The sequence below is a fragment of the Zalophus californianus genome, chromosome 3 (genome assembly GCF_009762305.2).
Source record: "Zalophus californianus isolate mZalCal1 chromosome 3, mZalCal1.pri.v2, whole genome shotgun sequence".
Lineage (NCBI taxonomy): Eukaryota > Metazoa > Chordata > Mammalia > Carnivora > Otariidae > Zalophus > Zalophus californianus.
Window position 1 is genome coordinate 151,418,982 of NC_045597.1, and position 12,372 is coordinate 151,431,353.

Sequence of the window (12,372 nt, forward strand, 5' to 3'; positions counted from 1 at the left end):
GATGAATTCCTCCATCTTGGCATTTTGTCTAGGTAACTGTGTACGTGTTAGGAAAGCCTGTTACGCTTCCTGCTCCTGAGAGTAATGGCTTTATTAAGAAGAGGTCATATACTGCCCAGGGCCTGACACTTCAGAAAGGGTTTCTGGTATATGCTGTGTGCACTCTGCTGTTGTGTTTTCACTGCTCTTTCCTTCAGGTCAGTCCTCTGCAGAGTTTCTCCTTGCCTACAGTGGGGAATATTTGGACTTTGTTAACTGTGTGGCAAGTTTTAATTCGATGTGTTTTGGTCTGCTTCTTAAAAGCAGCTAGATCCTATTTCCCCTAGAGCTGAAGCTTTGCAGCACTCTATGGTCAATAGACTGGCAGGTGAGGGGGGGGGGGAGGTGTCTTCTGGGGGAGGGGCTCACTGCTCACTGCTGCTCTCTCAGGCACACTTGCCCTAGTGAAAAAAGCACTGCGCAGGGAGGCGAGGCTTGGTGTATGCAGCTCAAGCCTCCACTGTGGGCCCTGTGCTGCTCACTGAAGCCCGTCTGTGTTGATGGGTGGGGGGTACAAATGACATCAGCCAGCTCTCGTCCCCAGAGAGGGGAGCTCATGCCTGCCTCTCTTCAGCAGACACTCACAAAAGAGAAAACAGTCTCCCCTCATTTGTCCCAGGCTTCTCTCAGATCCCTGCCTTCACCCTGTCTTTGTCCAAGCTGTCTGCTCACCCGGTGGCCCAGTGCTCCGTTTTATCTCAAGCACGCTGGCTGGGTTTCAAAACTCCACATTTTAGGGGCACAGCATGGTGCCAGTGTGCACTGATCCTCTGGGTGAGGGTCTCACCGGGCTGTGGCTTATGCCAGTTTGTCCCAGAAGGACAGCTGCATGAATGCACAGGGGCTTGGAGTTTACGGTTAAATGCAGCAAAAAAGCCGACATCCAGGTTAGCTGCCCTCAGCAGCTGTCTCTACTCCTGTGCTAATGAACAGGGCAGCTCAATGCTTGTTTGTCCCTGGAGAGGCAGTGCCATGTCTCCCAAATACACCCCAAGAGGGGGAACTGTCTCCCAGTGCAACCCAGGGGATCCTCAGACCACGCTGTACGCTCCTGGGCCTCTGCCCTCCTTCTCCACATAGCACCTCTATACCTGCCAGGCCCCACCCGAGTGATGGCACGAACTTCTACAACTTCAGACTTTGAGCTCTCCTGCTTGTAAAAACTTGCGATTATCAGCCCCTCTGTTTTGGGGAAGTGCTCTTCTTGTGCAATGCCCTGTGCCCTGTGTGCACACTTGCACTTGCACTCAGTCTCTCTTTCTCTCCTCTTTCCCTGATCAGGGCTCCCTCCCCTCCAAAGCACCCATGATTTTTTTCTCCCCCAAATCAGGTCTCCACACCTCCTATCTTCCACTACGTGGCCTCTCTTTTCCCTCTGGTTGTGCAGTTTGTTCTTTCAGTCTTCAGATGGACTTCCTGGGTGTTTGGAATGATTTGATACCTAGCTGTGTTCAAAAGAAGAGGCAATTGCTTTCCTTCAATACCCACAGTGGGTCTATTTCCTGGATTAACCCTTACTCATATGAAAAGACAGATGATACACTATAAAAGCTGCACTTTAGATACCCACATCATTCTAAATCTTAAAATACAGATGAAAGTTTTCATATCATATAAACATATTAAATACAAGTTTTAATAAACATTCTCTCCATACTAATTAAATTTCTGTTTGAACCAGGTCAGATTTACCAGCCCCCTGCCCAAAAAAAAAAAAAAAAAAAAAAAAAAAAAAAAAAAAAAATTTCAGGATCGTTTTCACTGAACGGTTTATATAAATTATCACGCAATACCAGAGGCAATCCTTTAAAACTTTATTATTTGGTTTCAGCTCAGCGATGTTACGAACTGAAAAGATAGCTCAGAGATGAGAGCTGAAAAGATGCTCCTCCTGACCCTGTAACAAGAAAAAAGCTGAACAGACCGAAAAGTAATGGTTTCTGGTAAGCTCAATCAGAGAACTGAGGTGACAGGGCAAATGGCTGCAATAAAATCTGGAGAGATTTTTGCCTTCAGAGAGAAGGCAAAAGCTTTCAAGAAGATTAATTAGAATTTTTGATGACTTGCTAGAGGCCAAGTGCGGGCAAATGTAATAGTATGAAGCTCCTGGGGGTTACAGTCATGCAGGGATTTCCATTCTGGCTGGCTTTTCCTCCTGGAACCCAACCAGGCTCTCCCAGGGAAGACTCTGTGTGGTGTTGGCTGGGGTAGAGAAACAGCAGGTACAGCGAAATCCTTTCCCCCATCTTCCATACAAAAGGCTAAATTTGCAGGGGAGTGAGGAAGGACTTCAAAGCCTGTAGCCCAGGGTTCTGGTGGAGCCTCACTAAGTGGGGGAAGGATATGGAGGCCTACAAAATAAAAGCTTTAATCTCAAGGGAGAAGCACCTTAAAAACATTGCCAAGGACTTCAGTGTTTACCAACCACAACTGGGGAAAAGAAACAGGGGACAAAGGAAAAGGAAGAAAAAAGCAGCCTATCCCTGGAGGAGAGACAGGAGCACTTGTGAGGGCCACATCCCTGAAAATCTGGTTCACAGTGCCTTCCAAACATTAAGGCTTAATGGAATACAACACCAAAAGCATGATCCATAAAAGGAAAACACTGATAAACTGAATTTCATCAACATTAAAAACTTCCATTCTGCAAAAGATACTATTAAGAGAATGAAAGACAGGCCAGAAATTGGAAGAAAATACTTGCCTTTCACGTACCTGATAAAGGACTTGCCTCCAGAATATATAAACAACTCTTAAAACTTAGTAAAAAGGGGGCACCTGGGTGGCTCAGTTAGGCATCCGATTCTTAATTTTGGCTCAGGTTGTGATCTCAGGGTCAGGAGATTGAGCCCCATGTCAGGATCCATGCAGGGCACGGAGCCTGCTTAAGATTCTCTCTCTTCCTCTCCCTCTGTCCCTCCCCACCACTGACTCACACACTCTCTCCCTCTCTCTCTCTCTCGCTCTTAAAAAACAAAACAAAACAAAAAACACACACCCCAGTAGGAAAAACAACCCAATATTAAAATGGGCAAAAAAAAATCCGAGGATCTTCACCAAACATAGAAGGATGACAAACACAGGAAATGCTCAAAAATTATAGGATCATTAGCAAAATGCAAATTAAAACCACAATGAGATACCACTACACACATTAAAATGGTTAAAATCCAAAAACAGGCAATAACGTGCTGCCAAAGATACAGAACAACAGACACGCTCATTCTTTGTTGGTGAAAATGTAAAATCATACGACCACTTTGGGAGAAAATTTGGCAAATTTTTATAAGTTTTACCATAAAACCCAGCTGTTGCACCATACGTATTTACCCAAGTGAATTAAAAATTTATGTTCACACAAAAACCTGTACAAAAATGTTTAGCAGCTTCACTCATAATTGATAAAAACTGAAAGCAACCAAAATGCTCAACACAGAAATGGACAATTTATCCCAAAATGGAGTACCATTCAGTGATAAAAAGGACCAAGTTATCAATTCACACAACACAGATGAATCTTAAATACATTTTGTCAAGTGAAAGGATCCAAACCCCAAAGCCTATATTGTATGACTCCATTCATAAGACATTCTATAAAGGACAAAACTATAGAGGGAAAACACAGGTCAGTGGTTGGGGGTAGGAGAAGCTGACTACGGGGAAGCACAGGGGAAGTTTTAGGGTGATGGAACTGCTTATATGGTCTTGGGGTGGTGGATGCATGATTTATGCATCTGTCAAAACCCAGAGACATGTACGTCACAAAAAGTAAACATTTTTCTTTTGTATAGTTTGTATACACTGAAGACAGCTAAGGTGTCATGGGATCCAACACGGAATGCAGACTGACAAATCTAATTGAATTACACATGTATGACAAGACCTCACTGAGCAATTGTGATGGTAGCTGCAGGGGAGCTGGCCTAAGTAACTTTGGAAAACTGTCATCTGAATACAAAAGGAACTGTCATCAATACTGTGCTCTAGTTGGTAAATTCATTTTTTCATGGCGGGTGGTTAACAATTCTGAAACTGCCTTGCATGTACACTGAGGTGAAATGAGAGGCAAGTTACAGGTAAGCAAGAAGAGAAGAAGGGAAGCTATAATGAACTCTGCCCTGTGGGAATGGGGATGTCATCAGCATGAACTCATGCTTAGCTTATCTATATATACACAGAATAAACAACCATAGATATGGATAGATACATGGGTTAGTATACAGTGTTTATATATTCTGCTATGCATACATACATTATCCTAGCTCTCTCCCCCAGTATCAAAGAGCACTCCCAGAGCTCAGATCTTGATTTCTAAATGCTTTTCTCCAATAAAGACAACCAGGGCTCCTTGGAGAAATGGCTAATTCCAGATAAGAAAAACATGAGGAGCCCAGAGCACACCTTCTAGTACCAAAAAGTAAGGAGGATTCAGGGAGCAAGATGGCGGAGGAGTAGGAGACCTGGATTTCGTCAGGTCTCAGGAATTCAGCTGAATAGGGATCAAACCATTCTGAACACCTACGAACTCAACAGGAGATCGAAGAGGAGAGTAGCAACAACTCTCTGAACAGAGAAGCGACCACTTACTGGAAGGTAGGACATGTGGAGAAGTGATTCTGAGGTGATATTCAGGAGGATAGACAGCAGGGGAGGGGGCCTCCGTCGGCCGCTTCTGGCAAGTGATAGAGCCGCGGAGCACAAAATCGGAACTTTTAGAAGCCACTCCGCTGAGAGACGTCACTCCAGTGGCTAAGCTGGGGGTGGAACCCTCGCGGGACAGTGTGGTCTCAGGACCCTCGGGGTCACAGAAAGACCGGGGGTGCCTGAGTGCAGCAGAGCTCCCAGGTACCAGAGCGGGGAAGCCGGCTGCAGAGACGGAGCCGAGGCACGTGCTCTCAGCTCGGGGTTGCCATAAACTGTGATCCGCGGCCCAGTCGGGCCACTGCTCCTCCAGCAGAGACCCAACAAGCGGCAGAGTCGGGGAGACTCCCCTTTCTTCCCCAGGAGGAGCGGCACGGGAGCGCACCGCAGGGATCTGCTGGGTTTGGAGACTCCATATGGGGTCGGGTGCCAGAGATAGAAACGCTCAGTCACAGGCCGGGTGAGCACAGAGTGCGGCCGGAGACCAGGAAGAAGGGAGTGACTGGCGCTTTTCTCTGGGGGCGCACTGAGGAGCGGAGCCCCGAGTTCTTGCCTCCTCTGGGGCGGAGATTGGGAGGCCGCCATTTTCACTGTCGTCCCCCAAGTAGGGAAAGCTTGCAGGGAACAAAAGCCCCTGAGAGCAAACTTGAGCAGCTTGCTTAGCTGGGACTGACAAGGGTGGGGCAATTCCGCCTCCGGCAAAGACATTTGGGAACCACGGCAACAGGCCCCTCCCCCAGAAGATCAGGACGAACAGCCAGCAAGCCAAGACCAAGTTTACTGATCAAGGAGAACGGGAGAACTCCCAGCGCTAGGGGAATACTGCACATAGAATTCATGGCTTTTTTTACCATGATTCATTAGTTTTTCAAAGTTAATTTTTCTAACTGTTTTTTTAATTTCTCTTTTCCCCTTTATCAACCAACATCTTATCAATCCCTTTTTTTAAAAAAAATTTTTATTTTTCATTTTTAGAGTCATATTTTATCCCTTCATAGTAGTTACCCTTATTTTTGGCATATATACATAAGTTGTTCTCTCTTTAAAATTTTGAGATACAGTTTCTTCTAACAGATCAAAATATACCCTAAATCACTAGTGTATGGCTTTGTTCTAGTCTCCTGCCTGATAACAATCTTTCCCTTTTTTTTAAATCTTCTTTCTTTTTTCAAACAACTTCTTATCGTATCAATTCCTTTTATAAAATCTTTTATAATTTTCATCTTTACAGTCATCTTCCATCCCTTCATTGTATCAACCCTTATTTTGTACATATATAAGTCTTTCTTCCTTTAAAATTTTAGGAGGCACTTTTTTCTAACAGACCAAAATACGCCCAAAATCTAGTGTGTGGCACTGATCTATGCACTAGCCTGATCATATTTGATCATATTCGGGTTTTTTTGTATTGTTCTGTTTTTGTTTTTAATCTTTTTCTTTTTTTTTCTTTCTTTCTTTTCTCTTTCTTTCCCTTTCTTTTCCCCTGGTTTCAGGTCTTTTCTGATTTGTATTTGCTGGGGATGTTGTTAACCTGTTAGCATTTTGTTCTCTCATTCCTCTATTCTCCTCTGGACAAAATGACAAGACGAAAAAAATCACCTCAGCAAAAAGAACAAGAGATAGTACCGTCAGCCAGGGACCTACTCAATATGGACATTAGTACGATGTTGGACCTAGAGTTCAGAATCGTGACTTTAAAGATACTAGCTGGGCTTGAAAAAAGCATGGAAGTTACTAGAGAAACCCTTTCTGGAGAAATAAAAGAACTAAAATCTAACCAAGTCGAAATCAAAAAGGCTATTAATGAGGTGCAATCAAAAATGGGGGCACTAACTGCTAGGATAAATGAGGCAGAAGAGAGAATCAGCGATATAGAAGACCAAATGATGGAAAATAAAGAGGCTGAGAAAAAGAGAGAGAAACAACTACAGGATCACGAGGGAAGAATTCAAGAGATTAAGCGATACGATAAGACAAAACAACATTAGAATAATTGGGATTCCAGAAGAAGAAGAAAGAGAGAGGGGGGCAGAAGGTATATTGGAGCAAATAATAGCAGAGAACTTCCCTAATGTGAGGAAGGAAACAGGCCTCAAAATCCAGGAGGCACAGAGAACCCCTCTCAAAAATCAATAAAAATAGGTCAACACCCTGACATCTAATAGTAAAACTTACGCGTCTCAGAGACAAAGAGAAAATCCTGAAAGCAGCTCGGGAGAAGAGATATGTAAACTACAGTGGTAGAAATATTAGATTGGCAACCTATCCACACAGACCTATCCACAGAGACCTGGCAGGCCAGAAAGGACTGGCATGATATCTTCAGAGCACTAAATGAGAAAAATATGCAGCCAAGAATACTATATCCAGCTAGGCTGTCATTGAAAATTGAAGGAGAGATAAAAAGCTTCCAGGACAAACAAAACCTAAAGGAATTTGCAAACACGAAACCAGCCCTCCAAGAAATATTGAAAGGGGTCCTCTAAGCAGAGAGAGAGACTAAAAGCAGCACAGATCAGAAAGGAACAAGGACAATATACAGTAACAGTCACCTTACAGGCCAATACAATGGCACTAAATTCATACCTTTCAATAGTTACCCTGAATGTAAATGGGCTAAATGTCCCAATCAAAAGACACAGGCTATCAGATTGGATTAAAAAAAAAAGACCCATCGATATGCTGTCTGCAAGAGACTCATTTTAGACCCAAAGACACCCCCAGATTGAAAGTGAGGGGGTGGAAAACCATTTACCATGCTAATGGACACCAAAAGAAAGCTGGGGTGGCAATCCTTATATCAGACAAATTAGATTTTAAACCAAAGACTGTAATAAGAGATGAGGAAGGACACTATATCCTACTTAAAGGGTCTATCCAACAAGAAGATCTAACAATTATAAATATCTATGCCCCAACATGGGAGCAGCCAATTATATAAGGCAATTAATAACAAAAGCAAAGAAAAGCATTGACAGCAATACAATAATAGTGGGGGACTTTAACACCCCCCTGACTGAAATGGACAGATCATCTAAGCAAAAGATCAACAAGGAAATAAAGACTTTAAATGACACACTGGACCAAATGGACTTCACAGACATATTCAGAACATTCCATCCCAAAGCAATGGAATACACATTCTTCTCTAGTGCCCATGGAACATTCTCCAGAATTGATGACATCCTAGGTCACAAATCAGGTCTCAATCGGTACCAAAAGATTGGGATTATTCCCTGCATATTTTCAGACCACAATGCTTTGAAACTAGAACTCAATCACAAGAGGAAAGTTGGAAAGAACTCAAATACATGGAAGCTAAAGAGCATCCTACTAAAGAATGAATGGGTCAACCAGGAAATTAAAAAAGAATTAAAAAAATTTATGGAAACCAATGATAATGAAAACACAACTGTTCAAAATCTTTGGGATACAGCAAAGGCAGTCCTGAGAGGAAAGTATATAGCAATACAAGCCTTTCTCAAGAAACAAGAAAGGTCTCAAATACACAACCTAACACTACACCTAAAGGAGCTGGAGAAAGAACAGCAAATAAAGCCTAAACCCAGCAGGAGAAGAGAAATAATAAAGATCAGAGCAGAAATCAATGAAATAGAAACCAAAAGAACAGTAGAACAGATCAACGAAACTAGGAGCTGGTTCTTTGAAAGAATTAACAAGATTGATAAACCCCTGGCCAGACTTATCAAAAAGAAGAGAAATGACCCAAATCAACAAAATCATGAATGAAAGAGGAGAGATCACAACCAACACCAAAGAAATACAAACAATTATAAGAACATATTATGAGCAACTCTATGCCAGCAAATTAGATAACTTGGAAGAAATGGGTGCATTCCTAGAGATGTATCAACTACCAAAACTGAACCAGGAAGAAATAGAAAACCTGAACAGACCTATAACCACTAAGGAAATTGAAGCAGTCATCCAAAATCTCCCAACAAACAAAAGCCCAGGGCCAGATGGCTTCCCAGGGGAATTCTATCAGACATTTAAAGAAGAATTAATACCTATTCTCCTGAAACTGTTCCAAAAAATAGAAATGGAAGGAAAACTTCCAAACTCATTTTATGAGGCCACCATTACCTTGATCCCAAAACCAGACAAAGACCCCATCAAAAAGGAGAACTACAGACCAATATCCTTGATGAACATGGATGCAAAAATTCTCACCAAAATACTAGCCAATAGGGTCCAACAGTACATTAAAAGGATTATTCACCATGACCAAGTGGGATTTATCCCTGGGCTGCAAGGCTGGTTCAACATCCGCAAATCAATCAACGTGATACAATACATTAACAAAAAAAAAGAACAAGAATCATGTGATCCTCTCAATAGATGCAGAAAAAGCATCTGACAAAGTACAGCATCCTTTCTTGATCAAAACTCTTCAGCGTATAGGGATAGAGGGTACATACCTCAATATCATAAAAGCCATCTATGAAAAACCTACAGCGAATATCATTCTCAATGGGGAAAAGCTGAGGAGCTTTTCCCCTAAGGTCAGGAACGCGGCAGGGATGTCCACTCTCACCACTGCTATTCAACATAGTATTAGAAGTCCTAGCCACAGCAATCAGACAACAAAAAGAAATCAAAGGCATCCAAATCGGCAAAGAGGAAGTCAAACTCTCATTCTTTGCAGATGATATGATACTGTATGTGGAAAACCCAAAAGACTCCACCCCAAAACTGCTAGAACTCATACAGGAATTCAGTAAAGTAGCAGGATATAAAATCAATGCACAGAAATCAGTGGCATTCCTATACACCAACAACAAGACAGAAGAGAGAGAAATTAAGGAGTCGATCCCATTAACAATTGCACCCAAAACCATAAGATACCTAGGAATAAATTTAACCAAAGAGGCAAGGGATCTGTACTCAGAAAACTATAAAATACTCATGAAAGAAACTGAAGAAGACACAAAGAAATGGAAAAACGTTCCATGCTCATGGATTGGAAGAACAAACATTGTGAAGATGTCAATGGTACCTAGAGCAATCTACGCATTCAATGCAATCCCCATCAAAATACCATCCATTTATTTCAAAGAAATGGAACAAATAATCCTAAAATTTGTATGGAACCAGAAGAGACCCCGAATAGCCAGAGGAATATTGAAAAAGAAAAGCAAAGTTGGTGGCATCACAATTCCAGACTTCCAGCTCTATTACAAAGCTGTCATCATCAAGACAGTATGGTACTGGCACAAAAACAGACACATCGATCAACGGACCAGAATAGAGAGCCCAGAAATGGACCCTCAACTCTATGGTCAACTCATCTTTGACAAAGCAGGAAAGAATGTCCAATGGAAAAAAGACAGTCTCTTCAACAAATGGTGTTAGGAAAACTGGACAGCCACATGCAGAAGAATGAAACTGGACCATTTCCTTACACCACACACAAAAATACACTCAAATGGTTGAAAGACCTAAACGTGAGACAGGAGTCCATCAAAATCCTAAAGGAGAACACAGGTAGCAACCTCTTCGACCTCAGCCGCAGCAACTTCTTCCTAGAAATATCGCCAAAAGCAAGGGAAGCAAGGGCAAAAATGAACTATTGGGATTTCATCAAGATAAAAAAGTTTTGCACAGCAAAAGAAACAGTCCACAAAACCAAAAGACAACCGACAGAATGGGAGAAAATATTTGCAAATGACATATCAGATGAAGGGCTAGTATCCAAAATCTATAAAGAACTTATCAAACTCAACACCCAAAGAACAAATAATCCAATCAAGAAATGGGCAGAAGACATGAACAGACATTTTTCCAAAGAAGACATCCAAATGGCCAACAGGCACATGAAAAAGTGCTCAACATCGCTCGGCATCAGGGAAATCCAAATCAAAACCTCAATGAGATACCACCTCACACCCGTCAGAATGGCTAAAATTAACAAGTCAGGGAACGACAGATGTTGGCGGGGATGTGGAGAAAGGGGAACCCTCCTACACTGTTGGTGGGAATGCAAGCTGGTGCAACCCCTCTGGAAAACAGTATGGAGGTTCCTCAAACAGTTGAAAATAGAGCTACCATACGATCCAGCAATTGCACTACTGGGTATTTACCACAAAGATACAAATGTAGGGACCTGAAGGGGTACGTGTACCCCAATGTTTATAGCAGCAATGTCCACAATAGCCAAACTGTGGAAAGAGCCAAGATGTCCATCGACAGATGAATGGATAAAGAAGAAGTGGTATATATACACAATGGAATATTATGCAGCCATCAAAAGGAATGAGATATTGCCATTTGCAACGACGTGGATGGAACTGGAGGGTGTTATGCTGAGTGAAATAAGTCAATCAGAGAAAGACATGTATCATATGACCTCACTGATATGAGGAATTCTTAATCTCAGGAAACAAACTGAGTGTTACTGGAGTGGTTGGGGGTGGGAGGGATGGGGTGGCTGGGTGATAGACATTGGGGAGGGTATGTGCTACGGTGAGTGCTGTGAATTATGCAAGACTGTTGAATCACAGATCTGTACTTCTGAAACAAATAACGCAACATATTTTAAGAAAAAAGAAAAAGAAGAAGATAGCAGGAGAGGAAGAATGAAGGGGAGTAAGTCAGAGGGGGAGACAAACCAGGAGAGATGATGGACTCTGAAAAACAAACTGAGGTTTCTGGAGGGGAGGAGGGTGGGGGGATGGGTTAGCCTGGTGATGGGTATTGAGGAGGGCACGTTCTGCATGGAGCACTGGGTGTTATGAACAAACAATGAATCATGGAACACTGCATCAAAAACTAATGATGTAATATATGGTGATTAACATAACAATAAAATTAGAAAAAAAAAAGTTTTCCATGGACATTATGCTAAACACTTGACTAAACTCTTCACTTAATCCTCAAAACCCCCCTAATGAGTTAAATACCAGGAACTCCCTTCCACAGATAAGGAAATTGAGGCCCACAGAAGTTAGATCACTTGCCTGGAATCACACAGCTTTGGGGCAGGACCAAGATTCAAACCTAGGTCTATCTCATTCTAGAACTAATGCTCTAACCATTATAGTCCCTAAACTGACTCTCCCAATTATCTTCTTCAAATGATATCATCTCACCCACTTTAACCCACTCCACAGAACTTTTTCCACTCCTGTAAGGCCTGAGTGACCCATTATATACAACTAACTATTCAAAAGAGAAATGAAGGAAACTTGCTAAAATGAATGAACACCATCAACACACAGTTCTGCTGAAATGAATACATGAAGTCGGCCAAAATAAAATCCCTAAAACACACGCAACTTTAGAATAACTGTTCTGCTAGAACATGGAACTATTCTGGCAAAATCCATAGTAGCAACATTTCCCAAAGTGTGCAAAAGGATGATTACCGCTGCTATGTAGAAGGATAAAATGACTCATGGTCAAATCAGCTTGGGGGGAAAAATTTAAACCAACATAAATAAGTTTCTTTCCTGTAAGACATTTCTTTGTATTTAACATGCAAATATTAAATGTAAACTTTTAAAATACAATGAGCAGTTTTCTTACTTGATTAAACTTTTTTTTTTTCATGGAATATTTACCTCTTGGGATTTGTATTTGGCAGGCTGCACTTTGGAAAACACTTTAGAGCCTTCATAAACATTGTGAGAAATGAACCTTTCCTTTGAGGAAAATCCAATACCTGGCACA

General features: G+C 41.9%; 1 protein-coding gene across 3 annotated transcripts in view; it reads right to left on the bottom strand.

Moving 5' to 3' along the window:
• The window catches only part of HIBCH (3-hydroxyisobutyryl-CoA hydrolase), a 103,996-nt gene that overhangs the window by 81,252 nt on the left and 10,372 nt on the right, over positions 1-12,372 (bottom strand). Inside the window, exon 3 of one of the 3 annotated variants that reach the window (XM_035726552.1) lies at positions 1,380-1,484. The exons of the other annotated variants lie outside the window; for them this stretch is intronic. The gene's annotated coding sequence lies outside the window, so the exon portion shown is untranslated. The remainder of the gene's footprint in view (positions 1-1,379; positions 1,485-12,372) is intronic. 3 annotated transcript variants of the gene reach the window in all.